General features: G+C 36.2%; 1 protein-coding gene across 1 annotated transcript in view; it reads left to right on the forward strand.

The window, feature by feature from the left end:
• The window catches only part of DYNC2H1 (dynein cytoplasmic 2 heavy chain 1), a 385,005-nt gene that overhangs the window by 277,018 nt on the left and 88,977 nt on the right, over window positions 1-19,010 (forward strand). The gene's annotated exons all lie outside the window — the stretch shown is intronic.

A 19,010-nucleotide genomic window follows, 5' to 3' on the forward strand; every position in this document is an offset into this window, starting at 1 on the left:
TCAGAAGATAGGAACGTGTGGGAAACTTTGGACCTTCCTAGAGACTTGTTGAATGGCTTTGACCAAAATGCTCATAGTGATATGGACAATGAAGTCCAGGCTGAGGTGGTCTCAGATGGAGATGAAAACCTTTTTGGGAACTGAAGCAAAGGCCACTCTGGCTCTGCTTTAGTAAAGAGACTGGTGGCTTTTTGCCCCTGCCCTAGAGAACTGTGGAACTTTGAACTTGAGGGAGATGATTTAGGGTATGTGGCAGGAGAAATTTCTAAACAGCAAAGCATTCAAGAGGAAGCAGAGCATAAAAGTTTGGAACATTTGCAGTCTGACAATGCAATAGAAAACAAAAACTCATTTTCTGGGGAGAAATTCAAGCCAGCTATGGAAAGTTGTATAATGGAAGAACCAAACACTAATTGCCAAGACAATGGGGAAAATATCTCCAGGGCATGGCAGAGAGACCTTCATGGCAGCCCCTCCCATCATAGGTCTGGAGGCCTAGGAGAGACAAACGGTTTCTTGGGCCAGGTCTAGAGCCCCCCTGCTGTGTGCAGCATTGAGATTTGGTGCCCTGCATTCCACCTGCTCCAGCGTGGCTAAAAGGGGTCAAGGTACAGCTCAGACTGTTGCTTCAGACGGTGCAAGTCCCAAGCCTTGGCAGCTTCCACCAGGTTTGGGCCTGTGGGTGCACGGAAAACAAGAATTGAGGTTTGGAAACCTCTGCCTAGATTTCAGAGGCTGTATGATAATAGATGGATGTTCAGGAAGAAGTCTGCTATAGGGTTGGAGCCCTCATGGAGAACCTCTGCTAGGACAGTGTACAAAGGAAATACGGGGTCATAGCCCCCACACAGAGTCCCTACTGGGGCACTGCCTAGTGGAGCTGTGAAAAAAAGGCCACCATCCTCCAGACCCCAGAATGGTAGATCCACCAACAGCTTGCACTGTGCTTCTGGAAAAGCCACAGACACAAAAAACCAGCTGTGAAAGCAGCCAGGAGAGGGGAGTGTACCCTGCAAAACCACAGAGGCAGAGCTGCCCAGGGCCATGGGAGCCTGTCTCTTGCATCAGCATGGCTTAGATTTGAGACATGAAGTCAAAGGAGATCGTTTTGGAATTTTAATGATTGCCCTATTGGATTTTGGACTTGCATGAGGCCTATAACCCCTTTGTTTTGCCCAATTTCTCCCATTTACAACGGGTGTATTAGCCAATGTCTGTACCCCCATTGTATCTAGGAAATAACTAACTTGCTTTTGGTTTTAAATGCTCATAGGCGAAAGGGACTTGCCTTGTCTCACATGAGACTTTGGTCTTGGACTTTTGGGTAATGCTGGAATGACTTAAGGCTTTGGGGGACTGTTGAGAAGGCATGATTGTGTTTTGAAATGTGAGGACACGAGATTTTGGAGGGGCCGGGGACAGAATGGTATGGTTTGGCAGTGTCTTTACACAAATCTCATCTTGAATTGTAATCCCCATAATCCTCATGTGTTATTTAAGGGACCCAGTTGGAGGCAATTGAATAATGGGGGCAGGTTTCCCCATGCTGTTCTGATGATAGTGAGTGAGTTCTCATATGATCTGATGGTTTTATAAGCATCTGGCATTTCCCCTGCTGGCACTCATTCTCTCTCCTGCTGTCCTGTGAAGAGGTGCCTTTGGTCATGATTGTAAATTTCCTGAGGCCTCACCAGCCAGGCAGAGATGCATGTCAATTAAAACTCTTTTCTTTGTAAATTACCCAGTTTCAGGTATCTCCTTGTAGCAATGTGAGAACAGACTTATACAGAGAATTTAACCCATTAATATTTAAGGTTATCAATATGTAAGGACTTCAGCCATTTTGCTAGATGTTTTCTGGTTGTTTTTTAGATCTTTGGTCTTTTCTTCTCTTGTTTAAATCTGGTTTGGTTGTTTCAGTGTTGCCAAGCCTTGTTTACTTTTTTTTTCTTATTTGTGTATCTGTTGTAATTTCTTTCTTTGTTTTCACCATAGGGCTAACATAAAGAATCCTGTAGTTGTAATAGAGTATTTTAAACTGATAACGTAACTTTGGTTGCATAACACTACTACACGCCTTTCTCTCTCCCATTTGTGTTTGTGTTATCTTGATATACATCTTTGTGTATGATGGGTTCCTTAGCCACTTTGTAGCTGCTGTTTTTTTCACCATTTTGACTTTAAATCTTCATACTAAAGAATTGAAGGATTTACATAGCATGATTAGAGCAATTCAGTGTTCTTAGTTTGTTATAAATTAACATCTACTGGTGGGTTTTATACTTTCATGTGCTTTTATGATCGTTTTTTGTTAGGCCACTGTAGTAGTGACGAAGTACCTCAGCTTTTAATTATCTGGAAAGGTCTTTATTTCTCCTTCATTTCTGGAGGATAGCTTTTGCTGGATATTACATTGTTGACTGATTTTTTTTTTTTTCTTCTCAGTACTTTCTCATCCTATTCTCTGCTGACCTGCAAGGTTTCTGCTGCGAAGTTTGACTGTCTAGTGGGGATTCCCTTATATGTGACTTCACATTTTTCTCTTGCAGCTTTTAGAATTCTCTCTTTGTCCTTGACTTTTGACAGTTTGATTGAAATGTGGAACTTTTGGGGTTGAATATAACTGGGACCTTTTGAGTTTCTTGGTTCTGTATGTTCGTATCTCTCCCAAGACTTGGGAAGTTTTCAGCTATTATTTTGTGAAATAGATTTTCTGTGACATTCTCTGTCTCTTCTCCCTTTTGCACTCATGTAGTGCAAATATTTTTTCACTTAATGGTGTACCATAAGACCCATAGGCTTTCTTCATTCTTTTTTTCCCTCTTATTTTTTCCCCCTTGGACTGGGTTATTTCAAAAGGCCTGACTTCAAGTTCAGAGACTCTTTTTTTCTGCTTGTCCTAGTCTGTTTTTGAAGCACTCAATTGTATTTTTTAGTTTATTTTCAATAAAGTAACATCGTATAAGAGAGATCAGACTATTGTACATAATATTTACTAAAATTTAATATTCTTATTAAATAAGTACTTTTTAGTCTTTTGATTATACTTACAGATATTGGTGGACAACTAACCATTTAGTTATATAATCCTGTTTTTAAATGTCTAAATTAAAAATGAAACTAATCTTCTACATTCTTGTATATTTAATTCTAGTATGAATATGCAAAATACAAATAATTTTTTCTTCTCCATATCTTGGTGGAAGAGTTACTTTTATAGAATTTGAAGTTACTTTTTACATTTACATAGGGTGAAGATTGCTTCTTTTGAGACAGTCTCGCTCTGTTACCCAGGCTGGAGTGCAGTGGCACAATCTCAGCTCATTACATCCTCCACCTCCCAGGTTCAAGAGATTCTCATGCCTCAGCCTTCCAGTTAGCTGGGATTACAGGCATGTGCCACCACACTTGGCTAATTTTTGTATTTTTAGTAGAGACAGGGTTTCACCATGTTGGCCCAGCTGGTCTCGAACTCCTGGCCTCATGTGATTCCTCCAGCCTTGGCCTCCCAAAGTAATGGGATTACAGGTGTGAGCCACCATGCCAGGCTGAAGGCTGCTTTTTACATTTTCTTGCAAAGATTTGCACATGCAGTCCAAAAAGTTATTTTAACTCCATTAATACTGAGCATAAACTTTAAAAAAAAAATGTATGATCCAAATATTTGTAATTGTCATTAAGAATTGTACATCTCTGTCCCGATTTTACCTACTGTCTCCCAAATCCCTTCATGTCACGCAGGCAACAGAGTATATTTATGAGCTTGTTTGTTAGTGGCATGCTGGAAGTCACTTTGCTCTTTCATTTTCTTGTGATAATTTATCATATATATTTCGAGTTCTCTGCTTTGAGTTCTAACTTTGGTAGGACTGGTTGCCTTACTTTGCTCTGATTAAGAAAAGAGCTCTTACCATTTGTTTAAAGAGAAATCAATTCACTTACTCAAAATGAGCTAATTAGGGTAAGCCCTTGGGAGACTGCAAATAGAGAGTAGATTTTCAGGCCACTGTGATGGCTGGGACTGCTTAGATACTTCAGGTTTTTAATTTCAGGAGGTTAAAGTCAAATATAGTTTAGAGATTGCTTATAATGCTTAAATTTGCATCTCACTGAAATGAAAATAATCAGTGGTGTCTGGCTCAGAGAGAGTAACCTCTAATTCCAAGGGGATTCCAAAATATTATTTTTAAATGTTTCTCTTTGTGCAATAAATATTTCTGAGGGTTTTTACATCTGAAAATATCTTCATTTCATCTTCACATTTCTCTAGTAGACTGATAGTATAGCTGCAGATCAATTTTTAGCTTTCCAATTCTTTTCCTACAACTTTTAGAAAATATTACTCATTGGTCTTTTATTGAAAAAATTAACCTGATTCTTATTTCTTTGACAGTGACTATTTCTTTCCTTCAGAGTATCCTTTGTCTCTGATATTAAGACTTGGGAAGTTTTCAGCTATTATTTTGTGAAATAGATTTTCTGGGACCTTCTCTGTCTTTTCTCCCTCTTGCACTCATGTAGTGCACCATAATATGTTCAAGTGTATGTTTTTGTTTGTGTTTGCATCTATTCTGTTTGATACTCTAAAGCCAACCTTTCCACCTATTCCTGGTAACTCAAACCAGCTGGATTGCATGCTATGGTATATTAGGTTCGCTGCTGCCTATGTCTAGTTGTTGATATTGCTCTTTTTTAGCTCTGAAATAGTGACACAGTGGATAATGATGCAATCAAGACGATGTGAAAAGAAAAGTTTGCAACCAAAATCTCTCTCTAGTCTGGTTTGCCCCAGCCACGGCAGTTACCATGTTCTCTCCTCCCACTTACAAGTACCCCAACACTTTCTTTCTTCCAGATGTTTCCCATTCCTGTTGTGCCATCTTCTGTGTTCAGTATCCTTTTGTCAAAGACAAGATTTGGAAGTGAGAGATAGTTTTCCATTTTGTGTATAAACCAGGGTAACTTTTAAAACTCCATTTTAATTCATTTGTAAAATAAAGTTTCCCCAAATTTTTATATTACATTCATAATAGCCAAATTTATCAAATATTTTCCTCTTCATTCTGCTATAATTTTCCCCTCCCATTTTCTTCCCAAAGCCATTACCATGATGGAGGCTTCTGTTCCTTATTGACTAAGGCAGAAAACTCCAAATTTTGACTCTTACTTCCTTTCAAATCATCGTTTATTAATATAACATTTATTTTTCTAAGGAAAATCTTTTTTTTCCCCTCCATAACTTGAAGCTGCTTTTATAGTAAAGCAGATCTCACTGTTGCATGAACAAACTGTGACAGATTCTGTGAGGACTTTCTAAATGCTCTTTCCTTCTCCTGGAATCTCCTAGCTATGCTTAACCAATAAAAATCAGGTAATGCTCCAGCGTGTTCCAGAAGCCCTCTCAGTTGTTACTGATTTCCCCTTCTGTATTTCTAGTACCAATATATAACTTAAATAATAATTTCCATAGAAGCTATGTTTTAAACTAGGCAAGTTAAGATCTGGCACTTGAATAAACAGGAATTCTCTTATTTAGGGGAGAATTTTAAAGTTGATACATACAAATGATTCAAATGAAAAAATTTAAGGCTACATTTTAGTTTTAGAGTTTGTCATTATTTTTATCAGGTTATAGTTAATTACTAGCTAAACTTAATAGAATAATTACACTTTAGCAAACGTAAGTCAATTTATGATGAAAAATAAAGAGCAGCGAGTCATCCAGGTTCTAATCTTTTCCCATTAAGTGTTTACAGGAATTTAGCTGAATCATTTCTGTAACTGACTGTAAACAGTCGAGATAACTCACTACCTTTGGACTGGTCTGAATCACTTCGGAAGTTTTTCTTAGGCTTCTCATGGGTAAAAGAACGTAATAACCTCTTCCCTCTCTAGTCATTTGTTTTCTCATTTGCTCTTTTATTTATTAAATATCTATTGAGGGACTACTATGCAATAGGTACTATATTAGATGCTAGTGATTTACACCTAGAAATTATGCTAAAGATTATACCAATACACACACGAAAAAGAGTACAGGTATTACAATCTTCTTTGGGAGCCCAGAAGAGGGAATGATTAATTCTGCTGATAGGAAAGTCAGGGAAGACTTTTTTTTTGGAGGTTACGTGATGAGGAATATTTTTTTGTTTTTTTGAGATGGGGTCTCCCTCTCTCACCCAGGCTGGAGTACAGTGGTGCGATCTCAGCTCACTGGAACCTCTGCCTCTCAGGCTCAAACAATCCTTCCAACCTCAGCCTCTCTAGTAGCTGGGACCACAGGTGCACGGCACCAGCCTGGCTAATCTTTTGAATTTTTGATAGAGATGGGGTTTCACCTTGTTACCCAGTCTGGTCTCAAACTCCTGAGCTCAGGCGATCCGCCTGCCTCAGCCTTCCAAAGTGCTGGGATTCCAGACCTGAGCTAACATGCCCAGCCAAGGAATTCTTTAGACAAAAAAAGGTGGAATGGTATTCCAGGGAAAAGGAAATACCTGCCATGTTTGTTATTCTAACCTAACTGTAGCCAGTAGAACTAGGTTGGAAAGGGGTTGCTATCATGCTGGAGTGCTTATGCTTTATCCTTTAGACAAGGAGGATATAACAGAACTAATAAGAAGCGAGCATGGAAGTGATATAAAAGGTTTGTGTTTTATAGAGGCAAAATTGATGAGGATGTAAATAGTAGCTTAGATTAAGAAGATAGAGGCCTGAAAACCAATTAAGAAGTTATAATGTTCTAAGAGCAAGTTGGGTGGGGACTTTAGTATTGTGGCAGTGTGAATATAAAGTAAGAAGAGTACAAAGATGCTTCAAAAATAGAATCAGTCTTCACAGAAATCCTATATGGATCTAATAACAAACAGATGTGATCACAGGTTTTGAAACATATGGACTCTTCATAGATTAAGTATTATCGTCCTTGTTTCTTTAAGGATTTGTGCATTTATAAAAGCTTAGCATAACAAGCACTAGTAGTGTTTATGACACTGCCATATTCAATATCTTTTATTTATTTATTTATTTATTTATTTATTTATTTATTTATTTGAAACGGAGTCTTGCTCTGTCACCTGGACTGGAGTACAATGGCGCAATCTCGGCTCCCTGCAACCTCCGCCTCCCAGGTTCAAGCAGTTATCTGCCTCAGCCTCCAGAATAGCTGGGATTACAGGCACCTGCCACCACACATGGCTATTTTTTGTATTTTTAGTAGAGATGGTGTTTCATCATCTTGGCCAAGCTGGTCTTGAACCTCGTGATCCACCCGCCTCGGCCTCCCAAAGTGTTGGGATTACAGGCGTGAGCCACCGTGCCCAATCTTTTATTAATTTAGACGTTCATGCTTGAAGATTAAGATTGTGTCTTTAAATTTGTAGTGATGTTAGTGACTATATGTTTTGGTAAAATATGTATTTAAATATATAACTTTTAACATGACTTTGTGTTAATGGTTAACTCATTATTGTGTAAACTGTTCAAATACACACAATTTAACATCTTCTTTTGGTGTAATTTTTCCTGGTATTCTGAAAAATTCAGTAAGTTTGAAAACAATCATTTGAAAAGCAAAATACTGAAAAGTATAACACCCAAAGAATCTAATCTTCTTTAGTATTCTCCATGTATGCCTTTGAAAGGTCAGTTCTTGCTTTAAAATTTTTATTACATACCAGCTACCACCCAGCAATTTTTAATACCTGGTTGATGGTGATGTCTATGGAGAATTACTGACATTCTAACCAATTTACATCTCCTTTATATAGCTTCACAACTCCCATTAATTCTCATTTAAATTACCCATATAAGAGGTGCACATAAAACAATCTCTTTGGGGCTGGTAGAATTTGTTGAGAGAAAAATAGGTGATAGACTTTTTTCTGAACAAGAGTTGAATCAGTAACTATATTTTTGTCCAGAATATTCCCTAGATTTATGTATCTGCCAAATTAAACTTGTAGATTTAGAATAGCTTAATTTCTAAAGAATATACTGAAGTTAAGTAAAATTAAAAAAGTAAAAATAGTACCTTCTTAGGTTGTCGAACTAAAAATATCTTTAAAATTGATAATTTCTTCCTCTCAGAGTCTTGTCCAATTTTCTTTACTATTAATCAAGGTCAGTCATAAAATGATTGCTATATACTATTTTTTAAAACTTTGTGGTAGGATACTTATTTGTAATACATACCTTTGTTGGATGAAAGCATTTCTCAGTTGTGCTTAGAGCTTTCTTTTTGCTAACACTTCTGAAACCCCACAAACAAATTCACTGTTTTGTATGTCCCAGGTGAAAGAGTTCCCTTTGAATTTAGTTCTTAGTAAAACTTTATCTATGCCCCTCCTCCTAAACTGTTATGTTTCATTCCTTTTGATAATAAAAATTATGTCATTTACTTACAGAGTTTCAGTCAGCAAAGTAGAACAAATACTAGGTATTTTAATGGATAATTTAATATAGAGAATTGGTAACATTGGAGAGCTCGAAAAGCAAAAAGGGAGGAGTGGAATAATTGAGATATTTGCAGAAAGCAGCTACCTCCCCTAGAGCTATAGGAACAAAGGGAATCAAAGCGTCTGAGGTAATCTGAATGTAGAATTGGAGAAAGACCCCTTGGAGCCAGACTTAGACCTCTGAGGAAGGAGTGCTGCTCTTCAGAAGTACTGATATGTTTGAGGGGGGGATCCTTTGACTCATGCTGAGGGTACCAAAATAAGCTGGACACTGGAGCCAACTGTTGTTGTTGGAAGGATACTGAAAAGAATCTCAAGTGAACAGGAAGAAGGACGTTTCTTTTCCTCTATTCCAGCTTCCCATTCTTCTGTAGAAATCCCATTGGCAGAACCTAACAGGATATCATCTGTAAAGGAGAACTTCCGTTTGCAGTTAGCCCCAGCTTCACAAACATATATGCTATGCTGAGAGACAATACCTCCTACATAATAGAATATGCCTTTTCATTTGCACATCCTTTAATTTTATTGGTTTTTTTCTCTAATGTTTTGCTTCTTGATTTGGGTGGCTAGTTTGGTCGTTCTTTCTCCTTTTAAAAATCTTTTTTTTTTTTTTTTTTTGAGACGGAGTCTCACTTTGTCTCCCAGGCTGGAGTGCAGTGGCGCAATCTTCACTCACTGCAAGCTCCGCCTCCCGGGTTCAGACCATTCTCCTGCCTCAGCCTTCTGAGTAGCTGGGACCACAGACGCCCGCCACTACGCCCAGCTAATTTTTTTGTATTTTTAGTAGAGATGGGGTTTCACTGTGTTAGCCGGGATGGTCTTGATCTCCTGACCTCGTGATCCGCCCGCCTCAGCCTCCCAAAGTGCTGGGATTACAGGCGTGAGCCACCAGCACCCAGCCTCTCCTTTTAAAAATCTTAATGAAAGCACTGAAGGCTATATTACTGAGCACTATTTTAACTATAACCTACAGCTTGATAGGTAATGTTTTCATTATTGTTCAGTTTTAAATATTTTCTAAATTTCATTGTAACTTCATCTTCTATGCTCCATTTTTTTACTCATTCTTTATCTTGATTACCTTTTAGGTATAGATTTATATTATGTATAACTACATTATGACTAGAGAATATGGTTTCGTGACAGTAATCTTTTGAAATTTGTTGGGATTTGTTTTATGGCTCACTATGCAATAACATTTTGTTATGTTTGAAAAGAATGAATATTCTGCTATTGTTGACTGCTGTCCTCCCATTTTATCCTTTAGTGTAAAATATTTTAATTCAAAGCTTATACTATTACACATACACAAAATGGTATTTTGTTCATTTGTTTTATACAGGTTCGGAATGTTATCTCTTCTTGATATATTGAACATTTATCATCGTAAAGTGATTCTCTTTAGTGCTTATGTTTTTCCTGTTTTTCTGATATGAATAAATGTATATCAGTTTTCTTTTGGTTATTTTTTGCTAGATATATCCTAATTTATACTTTTAATGTTAACTTTCTCAAGTTCTTACGGGTGGCTCTTATAAAGAGTCTATAGCTGGATTATACCTGATCTGTAACTGGAATATTTAGTCTATTTACATTAATTTGGATTAATTATACATTTTATATTTTTTCTACTTTTTACTCCTTATCTTCCTTTGGACTGATTATTTTCTAATGTTTCTTCTTCCTAGTTTACAACTTATATGCATTTTTTACTTTTTAGTTGGTATTCTATATATTGTTTGTACATACATAGTTTATCAAAATTAAACTCAGTATATTTGCTTAACTCCCAGAGAGTTCAAGAAGCTTAGTATATTGTACTCAATTCCAACTTTATATGCAGTTGTAATTTTATATTTTAGTCTGTCTTTCTTCTTGTTGTTGTTGTCGTCATGTACATAATGCTTATTTGGATTTGCCCCATGTTTATCACTTGTGTTGTTCTTTATTTCTTCCTGCATCTCAGGCATTCTGTTTGGTTTCATTTTGCATCTGCTTGTAGTGTAGAAAGTATCTTTTGATTGTAAACTCTTGAGTTCTTATTTATCTGAAAAATGCCTTTAATTTGACCTCTGTCTTAAAGGGCATGTTATTCTGTATTAACATCTAATGTCTCATTATACTGAAGGGAGAGTTAAGGTAGAATTGTATCTTTTCTGGTTTCTGTTGTTGAGAAGTCAATTTTTGCTTCTTTGATCTATCTTTTCTTGCTGCTTTTACGATCTCTTTACTTTGATTTTCGGCAGTTATACTTTGTTGAGATTGAGTATGGAATTGTGTTCTTTTTCTCTTTAATTCCTTTTTTTAAAGAATTTGTAAGATTTAATGGGCTTTTTTGAATTTTTATTGGTGGTGTTGATTAGTACTATCAACGTCTGAGTTATTCTTTAAATTCTGACTGCTTCACTATCTCCTCTGGAACTCTGATTGGATATATATTAGACTTTTTCTCTCTGTTCATCATGTGTCTTATTTCTCATATTTCCCATCTTTTTTTTTTTACATGATACATTCTGAATTAATTCTACAGAACTGTCTTCCAGTTCACTCATTGTTTTTTCAGCTGAATCTGATCTGTCAAAATGTTACATTCTTAGTGTTTCTGTGTAAAAAATCCCAGTCTTATGACTCTTCATCTACCATATAATTAAATTTGTGACCATTTGCCTGGTTTATTGGTCTGATCAGAAAGGAGAATAAAACTTATATTAGCTTCCAGAAAAGGGCAAAAGGGCCTAAATTCCTATATTAAATCCAGAGTCCTTGAGGGACTATAGCATTATCTCCTTAAATATTTACATATCAAAAGGAATAAAGCTCTAAAAATTGGAATCATCTCTAGGTCATCTGGCTCCTGGAGAGATTTTATTTATGTACCACAGTGTTGTTTAGAATTCAGTCACATTACATTTCCTAGACATACCCTTCCAAAGGAAAGAAGACAGCTGCCTTCTTCCTCTTTATAAACTGAGAAAAACAATTTTCTCTACCCCTTGTACCCAGCCAGTGGAAGATCTGTCTACTTGAATAGGATAATTCATCTGGTTTTCATGTGGCTGCCCCAGAAATAAGACCTGGGACAAGAAGGTAGGGACAACACACTTAATTACTGTGAGAGAATTAATAAGAAATTAGGTGATCTAGAATACCTTTATTCACATTCAAGATGAGGTAAATAAAGATGAAGATTAAAAACTCAACACTTAGCTTTCTGAATAATCATGCCTTACTTCTGAACTCACAGTTACTTTTTTGTGCATTTAAGAATATGCTTTAATATGTTGTTCAACTTTTTTAGTTGTTTTCAGCAGTAGCTAGCCCTACTTGAAATAGAAGCTGAGATAATCTTTTTATTTTGAGCAACTGTGAAATAAGTCATATGTGTATTAAATGATTATGCTTTGTTTGTAGACTTCCTTTTTTAGTTCAGTGGTGATGTTATGTGGTGTTGGAATTACTGTTTTCTCATTGAGTCTGTACAGTAGCTGTTGAAATGCTAACTCTTCCTTTTAGCCATAAAGTTATGAACCAACTGGCTTACTCTTTGAGAGCAGTTGGGCTCTTCTCATACTTTAAAACACCACACACACACACACACACACACACACACACACAAAGTATTTTGGGCTATCTTATTGACTTTCTAAGAATCAGTCATGCACATAAAGCACACCAAAAGGCATTTCATGGAAAAATATACATCATTTGATTTTTAGGTGGGCATGGAAGAAAAGATGAACTTTTCAGTGTAAGTCAATTTTGAAAAAAAAAAAAAGGTCTTCCTATTGGTTTCCTTTAAGCAGGTACAAAAATCTCAAATGTATGATATTCTATGTTATTATTCATAACCCACCCTTCTCTCACACTCTTATATTCCTGAAACTCTTTTTTTTTCTTTCTTTTTTTTTTTTTTTGAAACAAAGTTTAACTCTTGTCGCCCAGGCTGGAGTGCAATGGTGCAATCTCAGCTCACTGCAACCTCCGTCTCCCAGGTTCAAGTGATTGTCCTGCCTCAGCCTCTTGAGTAGCTGGGATTACAGGTGTGCACCACCATGCCCAGTTAATTTTTGTATTTTTAGTAGAGACGGGGTTTCACCATGTTGGCCAGGTTGCTCTCGAACTCCTGACCTCAGGTGATCCACCCATCTCGGCCTCCCAAAGTGCTGGGATTACAGGCGTGAGCCACAGCGCCCAGCCAAAACTTAAAATGTAACAAAATAACTTTGTATCGAAAGGCATATGCCTGACACATAGTCAGTGCTCCATGAAAATTAGCCATTCTTCCTCTTAAATATCATGGTCTATGTTAGGCCTCTTAATGTGAGATTTTATTGTTACTCTATTATTCTACTAGATTGCCTCTTTACTTGATAGCTTCACAGAGCAGAATCATTCCTCAGGCCAAATTATAGAGCAGATATCATATTAAAAATACTTTCCTAGAAATAAAAATTTTTATTAATGTGCTATCTTTTCTATTAATAGACTACTTTTAAAAATAATTTGCTTTAAAATTATTTGCTAATTTCATATGCCTTGAGAGTTTCATAGTTTTTATTAAAATGGCAAAATCACAATTACTTTTAAACCAACCTTATTTCAAACAAAAGTTCCTTTGTATTAGTGCTCTGTAGGTTCCTCCTGATTTTTCTTTTAGAAATACGTAATAGCTTATAGCATTAGCTTCCATGCCTCAGATCTTTCAGAATACTCATGTATTAGTCCATTTTCATGCTACTGATAACGACACACCGGGACTGGGCAATTTACAAAAGAAAGAGGCTTAATGGACTTACGGTTCCACATGACTGGGGAGGCCTCACAATCATGGTGGAAGGCAAGGAGGAGTAAGTCACTTCTCACGTGGATGCGGGCAGGCAAAGAGAGATAGCTTGTGCAGGGGAACTCCTCTTTATAAGACCATCAGATTTCGTGAGACTTACTCACTATCACGAGTACAGCATGGGAAAAACCTACCCCCATTATTCAATTACCTCCCACTGGGTCCCTCCCACAACACGTGGGAATTCAAGATGAGATTTGGATGGGGACACAGCCAAATCATATCAACTCCCCTTCTCTTTCAGACTTGGCTTTACTTCATCTACTAATTTCCTGCGTTTTTGCCTTTTATTTCAGCTCAACACTTCTGATTTAAACAATTTATTGGGTATTATATACTTTCCCTGGTTGAATTCTGATTGCTCATTTAAATAACATATCTTTAATTGCAAGTAAAACATGACTGTTTGGGTTTTATTTGATCCACTTGATAATCTGGTATGAAAAGGAATGTGTATCTCCGAATCTGTAGGTTCCACATCTGCAAATTCAACTAACAACAGATTGAAAATATTCTGAAATAAAAAACACAATACAGTATAACAACTACTTACATAATGCTTCTTACATTGTATTGGGTGTTATAAGTAACCCAGAGATTATTTAAAGTATACAGGATTATGTGTGCAGTTTATGTGCAAATACTATCCCATTTTATATAAGGGATTTGAGCATCCACGGATTTTGGTATTGAGGGAAGCTCAATACCAAGAAGAGGGTAGGGAAGGGAATAAAAAAGGAAAGAAAATAGCATTATGAGTTTGGTGAGTTTAAAGAGTTGAAAGATTATAGAATTTCTGGCCACCCATTTTACAGGACAGCCATCTGCCTTACTGTACCAAAAGCCAGGTTATTAGTGGACAAACAGAGCTAATACAAAGGAGCTTTTGTTTGAAATAAGGTCGGTGGAAAAGTAATTGCGACGTGGATACCCTGTGCTGTGGGAGGAGGGGGGATTCCAGTCCCCTGAGGTATGACTATAGTTGTTACTAGGTATAAAAGGTTTAGAAATCTAAGCTCTATCCACTAATAACTGGCTTTTGGTATAGTGAGGCAGCCAGCTATCCTATGAAATGGGTGGCCAGAAATTCTATAATCTTTCAACTCTTTGAACTCAACAAACTCATAATGCTATTTTCTTTCCTTTTTTATTCCCTTCCCTACTCTCCTCTTTCCACAGTTTGCCAGAAATCTACTTGTGGATTTAATTTAATGCAGATATGTACATAATGTACAGATATGCAGATATGGGCATAATTTAATGCAGATATGTATTATTTTGACCTTTCTGATTGTAGATGCTTGAGAAAGTTGTCTGTTGAACTTGCATTAATCAGTTAAGATATTTTATATTGCAAGTAATTGGAAAACTCAGCTCAAACCGACTTATGTGAAAAATGGAAATTTGTGGTGTACATGACTGAAGGTGTTAAAATGGTTTTTTTCATAGCTTATTTCAAGGAACTTGAATGTCATGAGGACACAGTGATTTCTATATACATATATATTTATTATTATGTATTATATATATCCTCATATATAATATATATTCTGAAAGATCTGATGAGCTGAAATATATACATATGTATGATCATGTATATTACATATGATCATTGTATCACTGATATACATATATATCATGTATATTTATATATATGTACAAACACACAGTTTGTTCTGTGTGTTGGCACCATTTTTCATACAGCCTTTCTTTATTACCACAGAATTACTGCAGCTATTCTCTAACTTAGGATCCCTCAGGTTCAAGTCTAGTAGAAAGAAACAGTTACCTATTTTTCAGAATACCCAGCAGAATTCTTACCACATTTCATTGTCTCTGGTCATGCTACCATCCCTGAACCAGTCACTGTGGTCAGGAGAATGGAACACTCTCATTAGTTAAGCCCCAATTCAAGTTACAAATTATTTTGTGGAACTGAGTTGAATCAACTCTTCCAGAACTATGTAGACTAAGATTTGGGAAAGGCTTCTGCCCAGATGTTAGGAAATGATTATCTAAAGAGGAATGAAGGGTTACTTGAGGGCAAAGGTAGAATTTCCATTACTTGGAAGTGAAGGTATTTCTCCCTTTTCTGTAACACTTACAGAGCCACTCCAACTTTGTTTCTACTTCTAATTGCCTTGTTTGCTTTTCAGAGTGACTGTTCATTAAGTCTTTTGTTATCTTTATCTTCCTTATCATAGAAAACATACATTGAACCAAGACATGATCATATTATCTGGAAAAAAAAATACCTTTGTCCATTTGTTGATTACTGTTTTATAAGCTATGGATAAATACACACAGCAGAGGCTACATTTTACATCTTACAAATTTCATTGAGTCACATATCTGAGGACTCTGATGTTACCTAGACTCTATATCAATCCCTATGACACCTTTCACAAGCGAGAATCTAGCTGAGAGGCTGGCAAACTGCAGCTCAGGAATAGGCCAAATCCAGCCTGCTGCTAGTTTTTGTAAATACAGTTCTATTAAAACCCAGTTGTGCCTATTTGTTTGTATTGTCTGTGACTATTTTCATCCTACAACAGCAGAATTGAGTCCTTGCAACAGAGACCTTATGGCCCACAAAGCCTGACATGTTTACTGTCTAGACTTTTACAGAAAAACATGCTAAACTCTGGTCTAGCCATTGCTTGAGTGTACTCTGGTGACAAAAATTCTTTCTGAGAGAGAATCATTTCTAAAAGCTCAATTATCAACAAACAAACAGAATACTACTTTCATGTGTCATCCATTCACTTAGGTCTAAAATAGTGTCCCACCTAGGAAATTATTTCAGTTAAAACACAAACAACCTGGTTTCACACCTAAATTGTACCAAATTAGACAAATTTTTCTTGCCTAAATGATTTTCCTTAAGAGTTAAGTTTTAAAATATTGATAACCTGTATACACATACACACCATGGAGTACCACTCAGCCATAAAAAATAATGAAATTATATCTTCTGTAGCAATGTGGATGGAGCTGGAGGCCATTATGCTCAGTGAAATAACTCAGAAACAAAGTCAAATATCACATGCTCTGACTTATAAATGGGAGCTAAACAGTGGGTACACATGGACATACAAAGTGGAATAATAGATATGGGGCACTGTAAAAGGTGGGAGGTGGGTAAGGGTTGAAAAAATACCTGAATAGTGAACATTGTGCTTCATAGGTGATGAGTACTTTAAAAGCGTGGACTTCACCACTATGCATTATATACATGTAAGAAACCTGCACTTGTATCCTCTAAATCAATAAAAATAAATAGAGAAAGAGACAGAATGAGAGAAAGAAAAGCAGACAAAGGAATTAAGAAAAGAAAACCTTATTCCCTCCTAGCAGCTCCATGATCAGATAATGATTTTGTTTGTATACACTGAGCTTTTTAAGGACAAGATGAACCTTAAAATGTCAGAAGCAAGCCTTCAAAAATATACAATTCAATCAATTGTACTTACTCATTAAAGAAATCCCTAGTAATCAATTGAGTAAACATATGGCTGTCACTTGCTAGTTTCATCAGAAAGCATACTGCATAGTTGTAACATACTCATTTTGTGATTGTTAGCTGTATTTGAATTATAAATATTGAGTTTATTTTCAAGACTATGTAACATACAATTTAACATGTTGCTACTGCATAAATATGCTCCATTCATCTTTTGAGAATGCTTAAAGCAGCTGTATTTATTTTTAGAATTGAGTTATTTTCAGCTTGGATATTGTGGGGATTGCTAAATCAACCTTTTAAAAAGTTTAGGCTGGACATAGTGGCGCATGCCTGTAATCCTAGCGTTTTGGGAGGTCAAGGAAGGTTGATCACTTGAGTCCCAGAGTTTGAGAGCAGTCTGGGCAACATGGCAAAACCCTGTCTCTACAAAAAATACAAAAATTAGCTGGGTGTGGTGACAGGTGCCTGTATTCCTAGCTATTCAGGAGGCTGAGGTGGGAGGATCACCTGAGTCCAAGAGGTCGAGGCTGCAGTGAGCCACTCCAGCCTTGGTGACAGAGTAAGACCCTCTCAAAAAGTAAATAAATAAATAATAAAATGTTTAATACATTTAGCTACCTATTTTCTCAGATTGTAGATAAATGGAATCTTGCTTCAATGATCTAAGTTTGAGTGTTTTTGTTCTATTAAGTGACAGTGCAAACAGTGCTATCAACCTGATAAAATGGATTAAAATCCACAAAATATACTTTGAAACAAACTAAATTAGTACTTATTAATCTTGCTTAGTAGATGATTGATCAATATTTAAATACCACATATTATTTACTGCTAGGAACCCTGTTTTAATATAAAGGATTACAGAAGGTCTATAACTCAAATTTTATTTGAATTTTATTACTTAGTTGATTTAGGATGGAGATGTGCTAAATATTACTTATTGCATGCTCTGACAAGTAGTTAATTCTAATTAATTTTTCATAATATTAGACTTTTTTCCCCCTCTGGATTCAGTATGTGTGTATCTCAAAGACGATTTCAGAGTATTAATAATGTAAATATAGCAGTGATAGGGATAAAAATGTCAGTATTTAAGCTCATAGGCTGAATCTGCTTTTAGGAATGATTTTAGGCTAATAAAATTTACTTAATGTTGATTTATTTAATGGCAATAACCATGGTACGTTAAATTACTCATTATGCTACATAGATGAAAAAGCAACAGTGCCACCATAGACTTGTCAATGTGGCAACTAGTAGAATGAGGTGAAGGGATCCTTAATGAAGATTGTAAGCAGAATACATAGAGAAAATTTAAGATAATGAGTAGTAGGTAAGAGAATAGCACTTTCCACAATTATTTCTTGGTAGCTCTTTGACACTTATATTTTTGAAAGTGATCTTTTTCTTTTAATTATTGAAAGTGATTTTTTTCTCTTAATCACATAAGCTATTTTGAAACAAATGGGATTCCTTCAGTTTTTCTTAAGAAACCCCAGAACTGTCATATATCACAGCCTCTGTTGAAGTATATATATAGAAATAAATACTAAGATATAATGTTCACTGATCTTGAGCACAAGATTTTGTTTTTGGTTTTACTCTGGTTTGGTGTTGTAATTTTCAAATTGAAATAAATGCCCATTCACATTTTATTTTAAAACCGTGATCTCTTCTGCTCTCTTTGTAGTGGTTGAGTAGTATTGCAGCTGTTCTGATCGATTTGCATTGACTTACAGGATGCCATTTTTTCTATTTTCTTTTCTTACCATACTATTACTTAATGTGGTTTCCCTTTCACTATTCCTAATTCTTATTTCCCACATTTTTTTTTTTTCTTTTTTGAGATGGAGTCTCACTCTGTCATCCAGGCTGGAGTGCAGTGGCATGATCTTGGCTCAGTGCAACCTCCCTCTCCTGGGTTCAAGCAATTCTCCTGCCTCAGCCTCTTGAGTAGCTGTGGTTTCAGGTGCACACCACCATATTCGGCTAATTTTTTTTTTTGTATTTTTAGTAGAGGCAGGGTTTCACCATGTTAACCAGACTGGTCTCAAACTCCTTACCTCAAATGCTTCACCTGCGTTGGCCCCCCCCAAAGTGCTGGGATTGCAGACAGGAGCCACCGTGCCTGGTCCACACACCACATTTAAATGTTGATGAACTCCAGAATTCCCTTCCTGTGTATTTGCTGACTTAATACATTTGACCATTTATAAATAAAAGCATTTCAAAAACAATTTTTAAA

Source organism: Rhinopithecus roxellana, chromosome 15 (genome assembly GCF_007565055.1).
Source record: "Rhinopithecus roxellana isolate Shanxi Qingling chromosome 15, ASM756505v1, whole genome shotgun sequence".
Lineage (NCBI taxonomy): Eukaryota > Metazoa > Chordata > Mammalia > Primates > Cercopithecidae > Rhinopithecus > Rhinopithecus roxellana.